Here is a 9579-nt window from a genome sequence, read left to right as displayed (position 1 = left end):
ATACTAATAGGCCGGGGTATTACAAGAGCGATACAAACCCCCCCAACCCCAGCTCTTCCCCTCCCCCCAGCTGTCGCCCGTCCGTCATCCGGCCTAAGCCAGGTCTCAGATGTTTGAGAGTCCGGGCTATTTTTGTGGAGGCCTCCGCTGTCCGGCCGTGCGGGCCCGGCCGTGCAGGGGCCTGCTTGGCCTGCCCTCCGCCGCTCCCCCCGCCCGTCCCCCTCTTTTCGGGGGCGGGTCTTGATGAGACGAGATCCTGGCTCGGGCCTCCGGGAGCCTCGGCGTTCCGGGCTTGGGATTCTCATCCCCGTGGTAGGCGAGGCTGGAGCCGGGGCCCCGGGATCGTGGCCGGCGGGCACGCCTGGCTGGAGCCTCGAGGCCCAGGGCTCTTCTCTTCGGGCCTTTGTGTCTTGGAAAGCTTTGTACGGATCCGGGGCACGGCCGGGTCCAGCCGGGGTCACGGAACGAGGGAAATTGCGAAGCATTAGAGGCTCCCGCTTAATTCTGTAGGCTTTGTGACCTTAGCGGTGGAGTGCCCGTGCCCGGGGGCGTGGAGTCGGTGTTTACAAAGCGAGGAGTTAATTCACTTAAAGAGTGGAGAGAACCAAACTTGTAATCGAAGGGTCTCGATTTTCCTTATCAGTCAAAACTTTCGTGGCTAGGGTTTTGAATTATTTTTCTGTTTAAATGAAATATCACATGTACTTAAGTATTTTAACTGTGAAAGTGCAGTGTTTTCTAAGTGGATCTAGGAAGTACTCTGTTTTCTATAGGAAACGATAGTGTGCATTTTTTCCCAGACATTTAACTGCATCTTGAGAGCACCACGTGGGCAGTGGAGAAGGGGACTATATTTCCTTTAACTTAAGTACATTTCATTAATTTGTTGTGGCAGCTGGAAAGAAAAATACAGTGTTTATATTTGCCCTTAACAGTTATTTCCCCGAGGTGGTTTCCTAAGTTGTTTTTAGGGCTCTTAATTTGCAGGTAGGGAACATCTTTTTAAGAAGCCGCTGTAAAATATTTCAGGAGAGATGAAACTTTCATATTTTCACAAAATTGGTTAAAAACTGGAGAGGACTAAAGACCAATTATTAAGCATGAGGGAAAATGGAAGAAGAAAATACAGATGAAAATCCTTTGTCCATAGTCTCATTTATTTTTCGGACTGCAACCCTTTAAAATATGGGAAATGCACCAGAACAAATGTGATTCGAACATTTAAGGTTCAGCAATCTGTAGTAGAAAGAATACTGGACTAGAAATCCCGACTCTAGCTCTTCCGTAAATCAGAGCGTGGTCTGTTGATCTCACTTTATTTCGTTTTACTTGTCTGTAAAATGGGAATGATACTACGACACTACACTACACTACCTGACTGGGCTGTAAGGAGAGAGGGGTTTTTAAAACTAAGGTTAAGTGTGAGGGGGATAATATAGCCCTGAATATCACTCACTATTCTTAACATCTGGAGAAACACTAGGAAATAATCATAGAACTTAACCCTGATAATTTAAAAAAGAAAAATTCTTAAAGTGTCCTTTTATTAGCTTTGAGGGTTTTTAACATTGCTAGAGGATACATTTTGCTTAGGGAGAGGTTGAAAGTTAGGTCATACTATACTTGTGCTTATGTAGGGAAAAGTTTCCGTGGTGTCCTTTCTAAGGAAAATGCCAGGTTGGTAGCATGAAATTTGAAGCCCTCCTTGTTAATTAGCTCCATTTGGTTTCTCTCCCCGCCCCATATATATACAAGTACATGCACATATATTTATACATAGAAAGACTTGGGATTATAGCTATAATTTGTCATTGAGATCAGAAATCCAGAATACATGATTAATTAGTAAAAATTAGTTTTAAAATGTTAAATTATAGCTTAGTATACCATTCAGAAAATTTAAAAAAAGAATTGAACTAGCAGTGCAGTTCATTATGACAGCCTAGATAGCTGGTATAGTAAAGATTATGTATTTTTTAAAGTTTTGTTTGTATTCATTACCTTTAGTATATTCGCTATCAAAAATTAGGCATAATGGAGGAAGATGTAGGTATTAACAAATGCTGTATACCCACCTTAATGCTTTTGCTAAGCCATTGAAGCAGCATTAAATTTAGGTTCCCTAGTCATGTCATTTATAAATTTTTCATTACATTTTATAGTTGACAAAACATTTTGTTCCTAACTGTCCAAGAAATAGGCAATAAAAAAAGTATTTTTGAAATGCTGTGAAACCTTTGTGACTTAAGGCGAGAGAGGCAGTATTTAACCTAAAGTCTTCTGTGCTTTTTCCAGTACATAATGCCCCACTTGAATGTACCATCAAAATCTAAGAAATTAAAGTGTAAAATAAATACATTAGTCTATTTGTTTTACCTTTTATTCCTAGTATTTTAATTTCTCACCACCTACCTGTAAGGTAGGTAGTGCAAGTATTAATTTTACAGATTGAGGCCCCAGACTACTTAAATGTAGCTTTTGACCATAAAAAGAGTAAGTGCTAATTTTTAAATTGAGTACCTTTCAGGTATTGTATTTAGGAGCTATCACTAAACTCTCATCAATATTTGTTCGTGTACCCATCACAAAGGAGAGAACAGTTAACCAGTAATTAATGTTGTACACCAATCTGAGTCTTACAGGTAGTCATCCTAAAGGAAGATTTGCATTTTTAATTGCCTTATGAAATGATTTTAATAGATGTGTTTATGGTACAAAAATTGAAACCAGATGGTTAAGATTTGTAATTTAGAGACTCAAAAGATTGATGATCTTTTTAAGTAAAAACTTGTTAGTTGCAGTTTAGTTTGAAATGTAAATACTGCCTTTTAAATAAGTCCTCAATGAAGTTGTTTTAAGTACTAAAATTTGTCTTTCCTCCGGATACTTACTTAGTAGCTGTCTTTTCTGAGCCTCAGTTTTCTCATCTGTAAAATAGGGATAGGCAGTACCACTTTATGTACTTAAATTTATATGTACTTAACAAGATTGTTGTAGGGATCAAATGAGTTATTTAAAGTCTTTTATGCACGGTAATGAACCTTGCAAATGTAGTTATGGAGTATGTATTTGCAAATTTTAAGATGACCATTTTTACTGTGAAACTAACTGAAGAAGGAGAAAAGTTCCTATTGAGGCTGGTCATGTGTTTATCAGGGCTTTCCTCTCCACTTTGTAATCACTCTAGAGTAGAACTTCACAAAGGATCATACACATTTGTGTTAAAAAAAAATTTTTTTAATTGATAACTTTCAACATAATGAATTGGTTTTCTTTGTATTTCTATGCATTTTTATGAATTTAAAAACATTTCAAGAAGGGGGTCTATAGTCCTCAGCAGACTGCCAAAGGGGATCGATCCATGAACAAAAAATATAGATGATTTCTTCTTTTGGGAGGTAAATACTACATATTTTAAAGAATAAATAACTGCTTCACCTAAGGTCAAGCTGACGTGAATGGAATTGTACAGTGATGACTTGATAAATAAATTCTGGGAGTGAAAAATTTATATAAGGAAATTTTTTGCGTTTAAAAATCATTGTTTAAAAAAGTGTTAAAGATTAATTTTTAACTTTAGCTGTTATAGCTGAGTGGCATCAGTTGGGGGGTGGGGGATCCCCACCCCACCCTCTGTCCATTTCATTCCTTTTGTTGAGGGGTCACCATTTTCCTTCCTACTGCTTCCTGCCCTAATAAATAAGAGTTGGAGTTTTATATTTCATAGCCAGTCACTGTTCACTTTACAAATAGGTACCAGAAGGATGGGCCTGCCTCTTCTCCTTTCCAGTCTGATCACTAGATGGTATCATACTATATGATTTACAAAGAACTGATGATCTCATTTGATCTGATAAAACAATTAAGTTTAAGAATTATTGGCCACATTTTAGAAGTGAGTAAACTGAGGCCCTGAATACTTAACGATATGACTAGTTATTACACTGCATATCTGTGTGCTGTATTTTCTCCATTATGAATGATTTGTTTATGGTTTGGTTTTTTTAGTCAGTTCACCAGTGTGACATCTACTTACCTCCATAGAATTCGCCCTTATGACATAAGTATGGTCAAGTAAAACAAAAATTGACCATTTCTAAAATAATAATTTTCCTCCAGTGCATTTTGTGTTTGTTTAATATTTAATGATATTTTGGTGCCATGGCTTTACTTTTGATATCCTGAAATATATCTCTGTACTTCTAATGTTATTTCTATCTCTGGCAATTGAGTTTCAGATAAAGGATTCTGTTCTTCTTACTCTTATGTTAATAGAGACATTGATAATTACCTTGTAAAGGGCCAGAATAATGGCCATTTTACTTAGTACCGACCGTATGTCAATGAAGGGATAAACCATTAAGCATCTGTTATTTTAAGATATGCTAAGGGCTGGTGATAACAAATTGAAAAAGAACTAGATAACTCCCTGCTCTCTAGGAAGTTACGGTCTAATTGGGAGAAACAACATAAAAAGAAAGTTGGGCAGTTGGGGGGGGACTGGGGGGCTGGGCGGCAAGGCCCAGCAGGTCCTTAGGTTACATCTCTAGATCAGATGATGGTGCCAGGGATCTGTCTGATAAGCATGGAAGCTCGGCAGGCAGGGAGTTTGGTAATGACTCGAGGACCTTGGAGGGGAGGGTAGATGCAGGGGGAGATGTTAAAACCTTGAAGTTCTCCATCTTACTAGAAGGAATAGTTGGTGATTTGCCTCATCCAAGTTGATTGTCCCCATGGGATCTAGTCAGCCTGGGTCTAAGGATAGAGTGAAGGGAAGGAAAGAGGGAATGTACCTCTTGTGTTGGCAAGGCTTCCTGGTTTGGTTGTGAGTAAGTTGGGGTTTAGGGAAGGAGTAAATTGCTGCACCTGTTGGATTCTTGTGGGGACACAAAAAAATAAAGACAGTTCCTATCCCCCAAAATTTTACTTTCCAGTTGTAGCTAGTCAGCACAATAAATTTGGAGGATTAGGAGGTGCTGACTGAGTTTACTACAAATTTATGTTATATAACCTCAGCTGGGCCTTTAATGACTGAGGCAATCCTTTTTTACACCTCCCTAATCCACTAATTATTCTACTCAACAGAGCATTTTTTTCCCAACCTTTTTTCATCCCTCCTCAAGCCTCCCATCCTCATAAAATCCTTATTTTATCCATCTATCCATCCACACATCCTTGCTAACTCATTTTTCTTTGTGGCTGAGTTCTTTGAAGGCCATCTATAATTAGTGCCTCCCAACTGAAAAAGCTCTCTCCAGGATTATTAATCATTTAAGCGCCATTGTAATGACATTTTCTCAATTTTCATCCTTCTTGTCTTCTCTACAAGCTTTGATGCTGTTCTTTGACATCTTTTCCTGGATACTTTCTTTCCTAGGTTTTTTAGTTATCAGATACCCCTGGTTGTCCTACCTGTCTGACCAACTTCTTAAGTCACCTTTGCAGAATCTTTATTCAGGTCATTCCTGTGGTTCCCCTATGAGTGTGTCCTTGTCCTTTTTTTCTATGTTATTTAACTTTGTAATCTCATCAGCTCCCATGGGTTCAGTTATCATCTAGGCTGATGATACTCAGATCTCTTTATACAACCTATATCTCTCAACTTCCTCCAATTAGATATCCTGTAGATACTTACAAAATTAAAAAAATTTTCCAGGTGACTAAAATGCCTTTCCCCATTAAAAAAAAAAAAGAAAAACAAAGCCCTTGTAACAAAAATGTATCATCACACAAAATAAATTCCTACATTGGCTATATCTACAAAATATATAAGTCTCAGTCTGCACTCTGAGTCTCACCATTCTGTCAGGAAACCGGATAGAAAATTTTGTCTATGGTTCTCAGTTTTGGATTACTTCTATCCACTGCTTTTCTACTCACATGCTACTTACTGAGTCCACAACAAATTTGTTAAATAATCTCAACTGGGCCTTCCTTACAGCAAGGTAATGCTTTCGCATCTTGGTATCCATTCACTATCCCTTTTAGTGATAGCAGTTTTTCTAAGGTTTTTTTTTTTCTCCCTCAAACCTTCCATGGCTCCCCCTGCCTCCTATCAGCTGAGAACCTTGCCTTCTTCTTTACCCCTCCTCATTTCTCTATACTCACATTCCTTCACCCTCTGATTTCCTCCTTTACTCGGTCACACAGGAAGAGGTGGAGGTGTCAGTGGCACAGTTTTCCTTCCCGAGACTGCCCCTTCCCCATCCCCCTCCACCCCCCATGTGCACACTAGTTTCCATCTGTCTACTCTAGCAGAGATCCCTTCAATAATCCTTAGCCTCTGCAATCATTGGTTTTCCAGGTCCAATCTTAGCTGTGTGATGATATTCAGTTGTTGCTTGAGTCTTCTGGTTGCTGTATTGATGAGCATTCTTAAATCTTCCACAGTTTTATTTTATTAATATTATTGTATAAATTGGTTTGCTAGTTTTTGTTCTGTGTATGGTAAATATGATGAATACTCTGTATTCATAGGTTTCTCTGGAATTGGTTCTGTTTCCGATTCCTTACAGCATAATTATGTTATATTAAATCACATACCATTACTTTAGTGAGCTTATCCCCAGTTGATGGGTCCATTTCTTTGCCACCCACACAAAGAGCTGTTAACAGATATTTTTCTATGTGTGTTCCCTTTTTTTCTTTGATCTCTTTAGGATGTAGACCTGGTGGTGGTATGGCTGGGTCAAAAGATGCTTATTGCATGTTTTAATAATGATGGGCAAAAAATGGATAATTTTGATTACATTAAATTGACGAGTTTTTGCACAAGGCCAATGCAACCAAGATTAGGAGGGAAGCAGAAAACTGGGAAAGAATTTTTACAACCAGTGTCTCTGATAAGGGCTTCAATTCTAAAATATATAGAGAACTAAGTCAAAAAAAAATTTTTTTGGTTTGTTTTGTGTTTTTTATTTTTAGGCAGTTGGGGTTAAGTGACTTGCCCAGGGTCACACAGGTAGTAAGTGTGAAGTGTTTGGTCTGAGGCCAGATTTGAACTCAGGTCCTCCTGGCTTCAGGGCTGGTGTTCCATCAACTGTACCACCTCGCTGCCCCAACTAAGTCAAATTTATAAGAATATAAGCCATTCCCCAATTGATAAATGGTCAAAGGATATGAACAGGCAGTTTTCAGATGAAGAAATTAAAACTATAATCATATGGAAAAATGCTCTAAATCATTACTGATTAGAGAAATGCAAATCAAAACAACTCTGAGGTACCACATCACACCTATCAGATTGGCTAACATGACAAACAGGAAAATGATAAATGTTGGAGAAGATGTGGGGAAATTGGAATATTAATGCATTGTTGGTGGAGTTGTGAACTGATCCAACCATTTTGGAGAGCAATTTGGAACTATGCCCAAAGGACTATAAAATGTACATACCCTTTGACCCAGTAATAGCACTCCTAGGGCTGTGTCCCAAAGAGATCATAAAAGTGGGAAAGGGACTCACATGTACAAAAATGTATTTATAGCAGCTCTTTCTGTGGTGGCAAAGAATTGGAAATTGAGGGGATGCCCATCAGTTGGGGAATGGCTGAACAAGTTGTGGTGTATGAATGTAATGGAATACTATTGTGCTGTAAGAAAAGATGAACAGGCTGACTTCAGAAAAACCTGGAAAGACTTGTATGGACTGATGCTGAGTGAAGTGAGCAGAACCAGGAGAACATTGTACACAAGTCACATTGTGCAATGACTAACTTTGATAGACTTAACTCTTCTCAGCAATGCAAGGATCTGAGACATCTCCAAAAGTCTCGTGATGGAAAATGCTATCCACATCCAGAGAAAGAACTATGGAGTTTGAATGTAGATCGAAGCATACTGTTTGCACTTTATTTTTCTTCTGTTTTGTTTTGTTTCTTCTTTCTTGTGGTTCCTCTTACGGGTTCTTCTCTACAACATGACTAATGTGAAAATATGTTTAATAGGAATACATGTAGAGCTTATATCAGATTTCACGCCATCATGGGGAGGGAGAGGGAGAAAATTTAAAACTCAAGCTTTTGGAAGTGATTGTTGAAAATTAAAAATAAATAAATTTAAAAATTAATGATGGGTGTAGATAATTTGTTCTCCAGAATGTCCAGACCAGCTGACAGCCATACCTATAGTGCATTCATGTACCTATTTTGCCACAGCCCTTTTTTTGGGGGGGGGGGAGCAATTGGGATTAAGTGACTTGCCCAGGGTCACACAGCTAGTAAGTGTCAAGTGTTTGGTCTGAGGCCAGATTTGAATTCAGGGCTGGCGCTCTATCCACTGCACCACCTAGCTGCCCCCACAGTCCTTCTAACGTGTCATTTTTCTTTTCTTGTTAGCTTAGTCACATGGGAGAACTTAATTATTTTTAATTTGCATTTCTCTATTAATGTTTTAGAGTACTGTTTGTTTGTTTGTTTTTTTTTTTTAATGGCTTTGGGTAGCCTGAATTTCTTCCTCTGAAAACTTACTGTTCATATTTTTGATATCCCCATTTGGGAGAATGGCTCTTATTCTTAGAAATTTGACTCAGTTCCAGATAGCAAGGTATATTTGTAGATATTTATTACATAGATATCTATACATGATAGATATATACAGAGACATCTATCTATGTATCTTAGAATGACACCTTCATCAGAGTAACTTACTGCAGATTTTTGCCTGTTTCTCTTCCAATTTTAGCCAAATTGGCTTTTGTGCAAAACATTCTTAATTTTATGTGATCAAAATTGCCCATTTTACCTTTGTGAATTCTCTCGTTGGGTTATAAACTGTTTTCCTATCCATAGATCTAACAGGTAATTTCTTATTTCCTCTAATTCTGTTTAGGGTGTCCCTTTTCATGTCACCCATTTGGAGCATATATCTTGGTATATGGTGTGAGGTGTTGGTCTATATATGCACCTAGGTTCTTTCTGCAAGACTGCTTTCCGGTTTTTCTGAACAAATAGTCCTGTAGACATTTAAAATTCAGCATGTCCAAGACTGAATTAATTGTCTTCTCTTCCCCCTCTCCCCCCCAAGTCCTCTTCTTTTCCAAACTTTCAAACTTCCCTACTACTGTTTAGGGTACCACCATTCTCCTGGTGACTTAGGCTTGCAGTTTAGCTGTTGGCTAGATTGGCTGTATGTCAAGTCTTGTTTGTACTTTCCCACAATGTTTACCACTCTGGTACAGTCCCTTACCTCAAACCTGAATCAGTCTAATAGCCTCCTGGTTGGTCTTCCTGAGTTGTCTCTCCTCACTACAATTTATTTTACACTCAGTTTGCCACAGTGATCTTCCTAAAATTGTATATCTGACAGTACTCCCCCCCCCCCCCACACCCCATTAAACTCCTATGGCTCCTAGTTATCTCCAGGATCAAATATATAATCCTCTGTTTGACTTTTAAAACCTGGCTCCCTTCTACCTTTTCAGTCTTATACCTTAGTCTCAAGGGATTTGTTTTCTTACCCTAGATACCGCCCAACTCTCTGCTGTCCCTTATGCCTGGAATGCTTTCTACAGCTTTCTTCAAATCTCAACTAAATTTCAGCTGCAAGAAGCCTTTTTCGATGCGCCTTAATTACTAGTGC

The 9579-nt window shown here is 38.6% G+C and overlaps 1 protein-coding gene across 3 annotated transcripts in view; it reads left to right on the top strand.

The window, feature by feature from the left end:
• FXR1 (FMR1 autosomal homolog 1) overlaps nt 1-9579 on the top strand; it is a 59165-nt gene that overhangs the window by 1046 nt on the left and 48540 nt on the right. The window lies entirely within an intron of this gene.

The sequence above is a fragment of the Vombatus ursinus genome, unplaced genomic scaffold (assembly GCF_900497805.2).
Source record: "Vombatus ursinus unplaced genomic scaffold, bare-nosed wombat genome assembly UNPS02014810.1, whole genome shotgun sequence".
In the NCBI taxonomy this organism is placed as follows: Eukaryota; Metazoa; Chordata; class Mammalia; order Diprotodontia; family Vombatidae; genus Vombatus; species Vombatus ursinus.
The sequence above is the reverse complement of the archived record's forward strand: the minus strand, read 5'-3'. Positions and strand labels throughout refer to the sequence as shown.